Here is a 13,898-nt window from a genome sequence, read left to right on the forward strand (position 1 = left end):
AATATTAATCGTCGAACGAACATTGCAAATAATCGTAAAGGCCACTAGTTGAAAATTGATCAAGAGACTTAGCAAACAGTGATGAGCATGAATCATGAAATTTGCTCAAGAGCAAAGATAGGCACCTACTTGTAAACTGAGTGTAAGCGAACTAATGTTGCGTTATATCACATATAACACGTACCTACGCACATTGTACATCTCTGAATAACTAACCATCACGCCGCTTCTCCGCTAGGGTAGGCAGAGAGAGCAGAACGCCATACGGAATGCCCAGAAAATGTACTATATCCCAGCAAAAGCGGCATATTTTTAACTTAATATTTACCCGCTACAGGCCAGAAAGTGTTGTTTTTGCATTTTGAAGAAAAGGTATTGTTTAATTATTTTTTTTAAATGTACTAAATATTCTTCAAATGGAGAAAAAACCTTCAGGTTTTACCTAAAAAGATCTGTTGTACAATAAAAAGTTCAATAAGTGGTTTGATATTTATTTTTAATACATTGTATTATATTTTTAAACTTTAAAAACGTTCTTCTGAAAAATCAAGTTTTTTGACGTTCTTGAAAGGAGTGAGCGATATACCGGCCGTATGCGTGCTGTCACGGAGCGTCGTGTGTACACCGTCGCGCGTCGGTCGGCATCGCTGTCCTCGGCTATAATAATTTTACGACAGAGAATAAAACGCTCTTTCCTCAGAGTCGACGATGGCGCTGGGCAGATTGCAGCCTTCGCGCTAGAGGCTAGAGACTCGGGTCGTACAGCTACTCCAAGCCGAAACACAAGCCAGTTCACACGCTACGAATTCCTCACGCGGAGAGAGTTGCGTCCGAACCATGGCGTATGAAGCAAGAGTGGCAATACTATTTATATTTTCTTCAAGCCTCCAAAATTTTCACTACAAAACGGTTGAAATTAATTCTAGACAAAAACTTCGTGTATTCCATTAATCGAATGATCGATTACGATTTATCTTTCGATTTTAGTCCAAGTGCAGAAGGCGTAAAGTAAAGGGGTCCTACAGTTTGGCACACTGTAATGCCAACGAATAATCCATGAAGCGAATGATCGATTATGATTATCTTTTGATTTTAATCCAACTACAGAAGGTGTAAAGTATAGGGGTCCTACGGTTCGGCACACTGTAATGTCAACGAATAGTCCATATATCGAATAATCGATTACGATTATCTTTGATTTTAGTTCACCACGCGTTCCACAGTTTGGGACCTTGTAATGCACGTCGTATATTCCATGAATGGAATGATCGATTACGATTATCTTTCGATTTTATTTTTTTGTTTTTTCTATGGTAACTATTTTTTTAAGGTACCTAACTGAAAATATTTTGTTTACTGTGAAAATATTTTGGGCGCCTGAAAACTTTTCAAAACCCAAAGATATCTTCCTGCTGATATGCACCAATTAAAATGTCCCAAAGTTGACCTAAGTTAATGTTGTACCTATGCAATGCATATTGAACCGCTGCCCTTTGCATAGTATGCATGGGGCAGCGGCTCCCAAAGTGTGCTCCGCGGAGCCCTGGGGCTTCGCAAAGCCTGTGTGAGGGCTCCGCCGCGACAAGCAGCATAATAAATGTACAATAATAACTACGTCGAAAAATAAATGACTTTATTAAATGGAATCAAATTGATTGTGTATTGGAATAGATAGTGTTATTTTGTAAATTGTATTATTGTGTGTTGTTTTGTATACTTTTGTAGAAGTCAGAAGTGTGTAATGTAACCACATTTGTATCATTTTCAGTCTCCTTATTCTGTGCGTGTCATGTCAGGTCCCCCTGACGTCGACTATCACTTGAGAGTATTTGTTCTTGTCTTGGGCAGCTCTAAACAGCGCCTCTACAGTCCTGATTCCTGTCCGATCTCATATATTCCGGAGCCAGGAGATCTGTCTTCTGCCCACTCTTTGTGGACCTTCTATCTTGCCTTTTATGATTAGGTGCAACAGCTTATACTTCTCTCTTCTTAGTACATGCCCCATATAGGACTTTCGTACAATGATTTCAATTGAATAATGAAAATCTATCCATTTTTATTAAAGTTTTACTTTGTTTTACCACTAGTTCTTAAAATCTATCGTGACCCGTGTTTCCATGCATTCAGCATCATTTTCAATCACCGTATGATGCTGAATGCATCGAAACACAATCGAAACACAATGTTAAAATAGATTGTAAGGAATCGTGGTATTTATTAAGTAAAACTTAAATGAAACATGGAAAGATTTTACCACAAAGCGACTGCCGAATCAATTAATGAAAAAATAAAACCAGTTTGCATATTTTAAGGCGGCATTCGAACATTTATCGTTTCAAAATTGTTCCTTTTAAAAAAAGTTTGAGAACAACAGGCGTAGGGTATTTTTGTACTAAACTACAAAATCAAGATACAATTTTAAAGTAAATTTGTTTCACTACAGCCAGGTTAGAGCAGATACGCAGTATTTTAAACCTGTACCAACTCGTGCGTGTAGTATGAAGCTCGTAGCGGAGCTTTGCTCTGCTTTTGGAAAAGTACCTATTTCTAATAGACTTGAAGCAGTGACCCTACCATAAGCAAATTAATACTAAGAGCCTTCAACGGCATGTGTAATGAGGATACAGTAAAATTTTCTGATTTCCTAATTGCCTTCGAAAATGCTTTAAATTAAGAAATATGTATGTATTAAAGATGATTCATAGACAAATAAAACTATGAAAATAAGTCGGGTTATGGTTTTTTTCAAAATATCTAAGGTGGTATAGATTTTTTTGAAAATCGTATAATATATTTAACGTTTAAGACATTGGAAAAAGTACAGAATTTTCTTGAAATTTTATTTTTCTTTTTATTTATTTCGTTAATTAGCTCATATAACACAAATATAAACTATTATTTACACTTAAATTACATCATATGTATGTATATATTTACATCTCCTTACAGTAAACAAAACATTTATTTTTAAATTCTTTCAGACTCTTTTCATTCTTCATACATTCAGGCATCTCATCATACATTTTCAAACCCTTATACGTTAAACAATTTTGTGACTCGTTTTTTTTCAACAATGGCAGCCTTATTTTATCCTTATTTCTAGTAGGTAATATGTTCATGAAAATTTTTGTTTAACACTATTTTATCCTTAAAATATTTGTGTAATTTATTGTTTAAAAATATTATACATAAAGATCAGCATATTTCATTTTTGTCTCTTTTTCATAGATAACCACTTATGAGTCCTCTCATTTTTTCTAAATTATTATATCTATTTTCCTTGAGCACTATTCTCATCGCTTTATTTTGTATAATTTCTTATTTATTTGAGATGGCATAAAACGAAATTGAGGCTGTATAAATTAGTCTTCCTCTGTTTTTACTACCAACCACAGCAATGAGCAAATGCTGAAAAGTTCCTGATTGGTCCACACTAGATTATCCCTCCTGTTCCCAACACAGATTAAATAAAACATTTTTTTAAGTTAGAAGAAACAAAAATCCACTCAATGATGTACGAACCTTGTACATAATAAGCAAGGTAAATAATAAATGCAATTCCCATTTAAAAATTCGACCACATTCGCCATATAAATGTGTTATACTATTCGGCTGTCCAAACTTAAAACACAGTAAGGGACATTTTTTTTGAAGTACGTTTTTTTGCATTTTTGGACCAAGTAGAGTCTACTTAGTCCAAAAATACAAAAAAAAAACGTAACACAAAAAATGTCCTTTACTGTGTTTTGAGTTTGGACAGCCGTATTCTTCCTTCACTCATTCGATTCACATGCCCAAACCATCTCAAAACATATAATTTTTTGACATCTCATCAAAGATGAAGAAGAATATGGAAGTCTGGGTATTTACGGGGCTGACGACCGTCATAGGCTGGTTTAAGTGATCACTTTACACACATGTAACATTCACCAATTTTACCCATTATTGACAACCACACTACTTAAATTCTTGGAAGTTCTATATATATGAACCAATATTGAAACATTGTTCTTGAATCACTAGAACTTCACTAGAGACATCTATTGGTGAGATGAAAAGAAGCTTTTTATTGAGCAGAAACTCTTTTTATTAGTATACGAGGTCCAAATCCTGGATTATAATCACACACATGAGAAACGCCAGAAAATCCAAATTTTGTGAACAAGTATTTCGACACAATCAAAATGTTTTGAGCATCTCAAAACACTTTCCTTATTTTATCGATAATGCTTATCTTATATTTAGTTAGGTTAAAACCCTATTACAAGTAAATTATTTTATTTTATTACAATAAAAATTGTCGGTGTAAACGCACCTTTACCAATCTGCACAAGCTCTTGATATCTTTCTTTGACAGTGCAATAAAAGTGAGTTGTTCAGTTTCCCGCCAATAGATAGCGACATACTCCACAGATAATAATATTCCGAGCATTATTTTCCCGCCAACCTGCGTGACGGATGTCTCTTTTCGGGTTTTCCCGCGACCGCGCGCCACCGGCTATTCAATCACCGAGCATAGACAACAAAAATTATACGAATTCTCATCTAAGCATGAAACAATGCGAAAAAAATGATACACTGCAAAATTTTGAGAGTTCGTAAGCAATTTTTCATTACGAATTAGCAATATGTTAGGACTAGTACTATTAATTTTTAATCAATGTTTTACTTAGTAAATACCACTATTTCTTAAAATCTACTGTGATAATCATTGTCAATGATGCGGAATGCATCGAACCACGTGTCACAGTAGATTTTAAGAAATAGTCGTATTTACCAAGTAAAACATTAATTAAAATGGATAGATTTTACCACAAAGTGACTGCCGAATCAATAAATGAAATAAATACTATATTTGTAATTCACGTTTTACTATGTTTTACTAGTGGTAAAAACCACTTTTTATTAAAATCTATTGTGAAACGTGATTCGATGCGTTATGCATCATTTTCAAACACCATATTTAAAATGATGCAGAATGCATCGAAACACATGTCGAAAAAGATTTTGAGAAATAGTTTTATTTATCATGTAATACTTAAATTCAAAATGGATAGATTTTACCATAAAGTTACTGCCGAATCAATTATTGAAAGTATTTAATTTAATTTAATTTTTATTTTTTCTTTAAACAAAAAGAAATCGGTTTCAATTAAAGCACAACCTTATGAATAATATTGTTGGATTTAAGTTTTGTTCTGACATTTCTTGGTGGAACTGCATTTTACAGAATAAAATAACAACTACATAGTTTTTTCCACCTTTTTCTACAATACAAACGACATGATTTTTCAGGAGATCGTTTTTAAAGTTTAAACATATAATGAAATGTATTAAAAATAAATATCAAGCCTCTTATTAAACTTTTTACTGTGCAACAGATCTTTCAAGTTAAAACCTGAATAAATTTTTTCCATTTGAAAAATATTAAGGATATTTAAAAAAATAATAAAACAATACCTTTTCTTCAAAATGCAAAAACATCACTTTCTGCCCTGTAGCGGGTAAATATTTAGTTAAAAATATGCCACTTTTGCTGGGATATATTGTAGTACATTTTCTGGGCTTTCCGAAAACATGCACAACTGAAAATTGACGATTTTTGATATATGACGTTGTTGAAAGGAGTGAGCGACATGTGTAAAAACTATATAGTATAGTTGTTATTTTTTAAATGAATTACATATATTGTCTAAGTCTCGAAGGAGTTTCTAAGATAACAGAAAATTTTCAGTCACTTTGTGACATCTATCCATTTTAAATTTTAAATTATAAAAAGTTTTACTTGGTAAATACATACCATTTTATCTGATAGGTGGTAATGGCAGTATTTCTAATAGTGGTATTCACAAAGTAATTAAAAACAACAAAAAAATGTTGTAATTAAGTGTAACTTTGTTTTACTTCTTTAAATATTTTATTATAACTTAATTATAATGTCTACCGGTTCGAAGCTAATCGCTTCTTTATAAAAGACTGATGAGTGATTTTCAGCAATGCATTTTACTTTAAAAAGAGTAATATGTATTTATAATTGGTCTACTTCAAATTCTTTCTACAAAGTTCTTTATATATTATGGTATAAATTATATAATATAAATTTTACGTTTTGCACGAGAGAATTTTACAGCAAGAATTTGATAGTACTCTTGTATAGTACTCTTTTTAAGTAAAATGCATTGCTGAAAATTTCAGTCACTAACTCGCCTCTGGTTCTTGATAAACGTTATAAATCCATTATTCGTGTGTTAGTTTCAGGACTGGCGGTTTTCCTTCCTCGAAGCCGCATTTTTGAGAACGCTACACATCCGCTCGTTCACCAGATGAAACTATGGCTCATAGCGTCATTTACCGTTTTCCTCGAATATGACGCAGGCCCCAGATCCACGGTCACTGGATATACTTCACTCCTACTGAAGTACGAACGGCGAACGAGCGAAGATTGTATTGTACGAATATGCAAAATACACATCTTTTTGAAGGAACCTACGATATGATGCCGTTTGGATTTTTTCATAGTTTGAACACGAAAGGACCTAAAATATCAGTCGAGACGTTTTTATTTTTTATTAATTTATTATTTATTCGGGAATCGAACAGCATAACATGAAAAATGGGCAGTGAAATATGTGTACAAATAGCAGCAGTATAATTAGTATCTATAATTAAAAAAGTTAATATTTTATTTAATTCTTATTTATTTTTATTGAAAATCATATAATAATTCCACTAATTCTAACCCCTAGCCACATTGACTGGTGCATAGGGCACTGCATCATATCGACGCAGTATAATCTTGAAGGTGAATAAGGTGAATAAAGACATAGAAAGGAGAGTGAATGCTGTGAATGCTGGGAACAGAGTGAATGGTGCACTAAAATCAGTTTTAGCAAATAAAAATCTATCAGCGGAAGCTAAACTGGCAGTACACAATGGAGTTCTGGTTCCAACCCTTATGTATGGAAGCGAAGCATGGAGTTGGCAAAAGAAGGATGAAAGCAGGCTGAATGCAGTCGAAATGCGATCGCTCAGACGAATGTGTGGCAAAACGATGTTTGATAGACGTTCGAATGATGAAATAAGGAAAGAATGTAAGGCTGAGATAAGCATTATCGATAAAATTAAGAAAGGTGTGTTGAGATGGTTTGGACATGTGGAGCGTATGAGTGAAGAAAGAACGGTTAAACAAATTTATGAGACGAATGTAGTTGGAAAAAGAAGCAGAGGACGACCGAGGAAAACTTGGCACAATCAGGTATGTCAAATACTTGAAAGCGGCCGGGTCAGGAGTCGTAATAATCGTCGGGTATGTATGAGGAGATGCATGAATGTAGAAGAGGCAAAGAATGTTTGCAAAGACAGAGTGGTGTGGCGTTCGATTCTCTCTGCCTACCCCTACGGGGAAGCGGCGTGATGGTTAGTTAGTTAGTTAGTTAGTTAATTTCATGAAGGCAAGGGTAAGTAAAAAAGTAGTGAATAATCACTACTGTTTATATTTACCCACCAGGGAATCGAATCTATGACCTCCAGCTATGTAGTGAATCGCGCTTACCACTGCATAACGGAGGACAAAATAGATTGTAATAATTAGTAGTGTATAAATTTATGTATTAAAAATTATGAAAATAATTCAAACAAAACTTAATTTTACTTAAAATTAGTGCTATAGCATAATTTAATATCATTATAAAAGAAAAAAAATCGAAAAACAGCGGAAAATAGCTTGTGTAGAATATTTTAATTGAATTTGTGCAAAAGTACTATAGCACTTAATAGTGTCAATATCATTTCAATGGAATTTAATAAAGAAATGTCATAAAACAGTTTTAATTTAATTTTTAAATATCATGTAAAGTAATGTAACCTATATAATTTATGATCAACTTAATACCGCATCGATTAAATTTAGTATTCTATGCACCACTGAAAGACAATACGGTTTAGAAAAAATAGTTAATAATCCGATGCTCAAATACAACAAATACACAATAACAGGTAAAAAATCGTCAAGAAAAGGAGTATTTTTTATTATTAATTATTACTAACACTGAGAAAGCTGAAAAGACAAAACGAAGAAACAATTAAAGCTTAAATACTATAAATACGTATAAGTATTGAAATCAGCAAGAAAAAACGTTTGTTCTAAAAAAATCATATACTTAAGTATTTACTATTACTTTAATTCATACAATGAAATTAAATTCATTCTGAAATTAAATTCATATATTTATTGAAAAGCTGAAAAGACAAAAGGAAGAAATAATTAAAGCTGAAATACAATAAATACGCATCAGTATGAAAAATGGGCAAGAAAAAAATGTGTGTATTAATTTTAAATCAAACACAGATTTTTTGAGTCTACTAAGTTGTATTTTATTAACAAAAAACACATAAAAATCCTAACAAGGTGAAACAATTGTAACAATATAATTTTTTATGTGTTTTTTGTTGATAAAATACAACTTAGTAGACTCAAAAATCTGTGTTTGATTTAAAATTAATACATAAATTAAAATTGAGTTCTACAAATTAAACGCCAAGTCAATAAAAAAAATGTGTTTGATAAATATATAAATATAAATTATTACTGAAATTGAAAAGCTGAAAAGACAAAATGAACAAATAATTAAAGCCTTAATGCAATATATCAGTAATGATATGTATAATCGGAAAGAAAACGTGTAATTTTTAAACATTTATTATTTCTGAAATTCAGTAAAAAGCTGAAAAGACTAAACGCAATTTTCTTCAGGATTTTTCTGTGTCAACACATCGCTCTGTCGATAGGGCCAAACCCGACAAAAGGGAATGAAAAGGATCGGAATAATTAGTCGAGACGCACACCACTCTTGCTTCCTCTGCGAAGCTTCGAGGAAATAAGTCCGCGATATTTTTATGCGTTTAATAAAAGTACAATGTGTGTCGCTAGTATATGAGCTCATTGCTCGAGCCGAGCCTTGTTATCTCACATGCCCGTGTACACACAACACACAGCGTAAGGCCGCTGCGCACACGGTTTGCGCAAGTACCTAACAATTTTATTATCAGGGTGTGATGGAAGTTTGTACATTTCGACACGGCCAGCGAATAAAGTCGGATTTGAAAAATCCGACCAGACGAAAAACGGTTTCATATTTTCGGGATTTTTTTTAGCAAATAAGAATAAAAAAAGTGAATCTAGGAAAATCGTTTTATCGCATAAACACAGCATAATGCATTCCAACAACTTTTCCGGAGGCTTTATGAAGTGAAATATCGTAGGCGGTGATTCGATAATGGATAATTGGACGAGAATTGAGAGTGATCTTTTTATTCTTTATATTTTTAAGGGAAGTTTTACTTATTTTCACAAGTAAAAATAAGCACTATGAAACTTAGAGGGAAGATGATGTTTAGATATTTTCACCAAAATGGAATATATATATATATATATATATATATATATATATATATATATATATATATATATATATATATATATATATATATATATATATATATATGTATATATATTTATATAAATATACAAATATACTTACATGTATAAATATATATATATATATATATATATATATATATATATATATATATATATATATATATATATATATATATATATATATATATATATATATATATATATATATATAAGTATATTTGTATATATATTTGTATGTACGTATTTATTAATATTTGACATTAATGTGCAAATTTCTTATATCTAACAAATATTATTGTTTTACAAAAATGGATTGTAATTAATTGATGAATGGAATTGAATATCAAGATCGAGTTAACGCCAATTCGACTAAATCCGGTCCCCTATGGACCATTCTGGTGCGGATAAAAGTGAAAAGAGAAAAAAGGCATATTTTCATTACCAGTTAACATTAGTCATATAGTATACAATATGATGATAACATGATTTATGCTAAATTTTAGCATCATAGCGTTTTTTTGTAGACCCGACATTAGTCGTTGGACGTATCGATTTACGTTTTTTGCTACCAGCTCAAGAACGAGATATAATATACGTATACATATGAGCAACTTCATATTTTTGGTATGTTCTCATTTTATTTTTGGAAAACACACTAAAAAAATATTTTAAATCTAAGCAATACTGGAAAAAATGTTTTCACGATACCAGAAATACTGGAAGCGAATCATAACATTTATAATTAAAGTTTTACTTCGTAAATACCACTATTTTTCTATTTTTTAAGTAAATTGTATACATTTATAAAGAACAATTATAAACATATTTAAAATATTTTTTGGAGAGACCCACCAAGCCATCTTGTGTGTCTTGTCGGTGAAGTTTTTTTTACATACATTTTTTCTAGTTTATATCCATTTTAACCTAATATACACACAAAAAAGAGAAAAAATTAAGAATATAAACTATTTCACAATTTTCATAGAATTTATTCTTGATCATTTACCCATTCCTTTATTTTGTCTTTTTTTTCATATTTTATTTTGACCTCTAACCTCCGTATTTTATAATATTTATTGTTACACGTGATTCGATGCATTCTGCATCATTTTACAAACACCGTAGTGGAGCTAAGATTAAATTTTGAAGTTGTTTTCTTGGTACGTTGAAGGATGAAGAGGGGGTAGAAGGTGTTTCTTCTTTTTATTTCTTTTTTCTTTTTTATTAGTGGAAACATAAACAATAGGGGGAAGGCTTTAGTAATTGTCATATTGTTATTATTTATATATTTAAAAAAAAAAATCTTCTTCTTCTTCTTCATCTTGGTGTAGGCCTTGTGGCCTATTTTTAAGAGGGATTAGCCTCCTGCGATGTCGATTCCCAGCTATCGACCCATCTCTTTGGTGGTCTGCCCGAGAGTCGTTTACCATGGGGTTGGCCGTACAGTGCGATGTGAGGGGGGGGGGAGTCTGGATAATTCCATTCTCCTCACATGCGCATACTATTTTCTCCTTCGTTGCCTTCCTTACCTAACGACATCTTCGATCTCACATGAATTTCTATTGTTTCAAAATGTTGCAGTTTAAAACATTTACATTTGATTTCAATGACTTTGAATTAAGCATAAAATTAAAAATATTTAAGTTTTCAAATGACACCTTGCGTTCATCGGTTTTGTAATTTTATTAAATAAAAAAAAATTATAATTTTACACATATCACTCACTCCTTTCAACAACGTCATACATAAAAATTCGACAATTTTCAGTTGTGTATGTTTTCGGAATGCCCAGAAAATGTACTATATCCCAGCAAAAGCAGCATATTTTTAACTTAATATTTACCCGATACAGGGCAGAAAGTGTTGTTTTTGCATTTTGAAGAAAAGGTATTGTTAATTATTTTTTAAATATACTAAATATTTTTCAAATGGAGAAAAAACATTCAGGTTTTACCTAAAGAGATCTGTTGCACAGTAAAAAGTTTAATAAGTGGGTTTATACTTATTTTTAATACATTTTATTATATTTTTAAAGTTTTAAAACGATCTCCAGAAACATCAAGTTTTTTGATAAATGATGTTGTTGAAAGGAGTGAGCGATATATAAAATGGAAATGTTTGACTCCTGAAAAGTTCTTTAAATTTTAGTTAAGGTAATTTAAGTAGATGTCACTCGTCCACTCGTAGGTATATTTAAAGCCCATCCAGTAAAACTTCATTCAACAGTCATAGCGAGCTGAAACGCACCAAAAATTTATAAATTATTTATGTTGACGTCATCAATATCGACTAACTGCTAACTAGAGTACGGCTAGCTATGTGCTATCCTGTGCAATGAGATTTGTACTAAAATCATATAAAATAAAATTACTTGGAATATCGCGGCCGTTCAAAAGCTAATTATACTGTTTTTAGGTTAAATTTTTGACAACTCAACATAGATGAAGAAGAATATGGAAGTCTGGGGATTTACAGGGCTTACGACCTGTTAAGATGATTGAAAACCAAACTTCTCAAATTTTTGAAGTCATACTTATATGATCCTTCTCGTGCGTTTTTTTAGATAAGAATTGCATTTATTATTTACCTTGATTATTATGTAAAAGGTTTATAGATCATTAAGTGTATTTTTGTTTCTGATAACTTTAAAAAAATCTGTGTTGGGAACAGGAAGGAAGATCTAGCGTGGGCCATTCAGGAACTTCTAAGCACTTGTTCATTGCTGGGAGAAAAATACATAAAACTCCTCAGGAGAAGCCGGACTGTTGACTGTCGTCATCAGACCTTCCGTTCCATTAGAAGTGGGTTCGGTATTTTGTATCCTATTTCATTACGTTCCGTGATTGAGTTCACAACACTCATCTATGATTTGATTTAGAAAGCTTTTATTTAACAGAAACCCTTTTATTTGTAGGTACAAGGTGTAATTCATGGTTAGAATGGTGAATGTTACAAGTGTGTTAAGTGATCACTTAACCAGCCGTGACGGGTCGTACGCCCTGTAAATCCCCAGACTTCCATATTCTTCTTCATCTATGTTGAGAATTCAAAAATGGAAAATAACTTTTAAGTGGAGAATCCCAAATTTGTGAACAAGTATTTGCACACACTCAAAATGTTGCGAATATTTTTAGCTTGCCACTGCTAATATTGCCATCACGCCATTTCCCTGCAGAGGTAAGCAGAGAGAATGGAACGTTACACTCGTTTGTCCTGACATATCGCTACTCCTCACAACAACGTCATATATCAAAAAACTTGATTTTTAAGGAGATCGTTTTTAAGTTTAAGAATAAAATTAAATTTAAAAAAATGGTGACAGCAGCTATGTATCAGCCTCTATCTATTATAGCTTTGCCAACCCTACCAATATTTCGGTAGATCTACCAAAAACGCCAAGAATCTAATGAATGATCCACTGAAATTGCGTCCAAATTCAATTTTACTTTCAATTAACTGCCTATGAATATCGTTGAGTGATCACGACTTCTTTTGAAGAAGTCATTACTTTATTTGGTTTTTAAATTCGATTTACAACATTTTGAGTGGGTCCAAATACTTGTTCACAAATCTGGATTATCTCCAATTACAGGAGTTATATTTCATATAATATTTTTGACATCTCAACATAGATGAGAAAAAATATGGAATTCTGGGCATTTACGGGGCTTACGACCGACATAGGCTAGCTTAAGTGATCACTTTACACACATGTAACATTCACCGATGCTACCCATGATTGACAACCACACTGCTCAAATTCTTGGAACTTCTATATACATATATGGTTCAATTTCGAAATATAGTGCTTAAATCACTAGAATTTCAATAGAGACATCTATTGGTGAGATGAAAGAAGCTTTTTATTGGGCAGAAACTCTTTCATAAGCCCCGGTAATGCCCAGACTTCCATATTCTTCTTCATCTATGGTGAGATGTCTAAAAATAATTTAAATTCGATCCCACATCACGGAGTTAGATAGAACCTACCGAAATATCAAACTCTCTTATAAAGATTTCAAACTGTTCACTAGGTTGGCAACACTACGCTCACTCCTTTCAAGAACGTCATAAATCAAAAATCGTCAATTTTGAGTTGTGCGTGTTTTCAGAATGCCCAGAAAATGTACTATATCCCAGCAAAAGCGGCATATTTTTAACTTATTATTTATCCGCTACAGGGCAGAAAGTGTTGTTTTTGCATTTTGAAGAAAGGGTATTGTTTTATTATTTTTTTAAATATACTAGATATTTTTCAAATGGAGAAAAAACCTTCAGGTTTTACCTAAAAAGATCTGTTGCACAGTAAAAAGTTCAATAAGTGGCTTGATATTTATTTTTAATACTTTGTGTTATATTTTTAAACTTTAAAAACGTTCTCCTGAAAAATCAAATGTTTTGATTTATGACTAGTGCTACCTACAGCTAAGTTTGTCTAAGCATTATGGATTTTTCTCAT

The sequence above is a fragment of the Brachycentrus maculatus genome, unplaced genomic scaffold, assembly GCF_059751285.1.
Source record: "Brachycentrus maculatus isolate JH-2025_06_01 unplaced genomic scaffold, ASM5975128v1 h1tg000188l, whole genome shotgun sequence".
Lineage (NCBI taxonomy): Eukaryota > Metazoa > Arthropoda > Insecta > Trichoptera > Brachycentridae > Brachycentrus > Brachycentrus maculatus.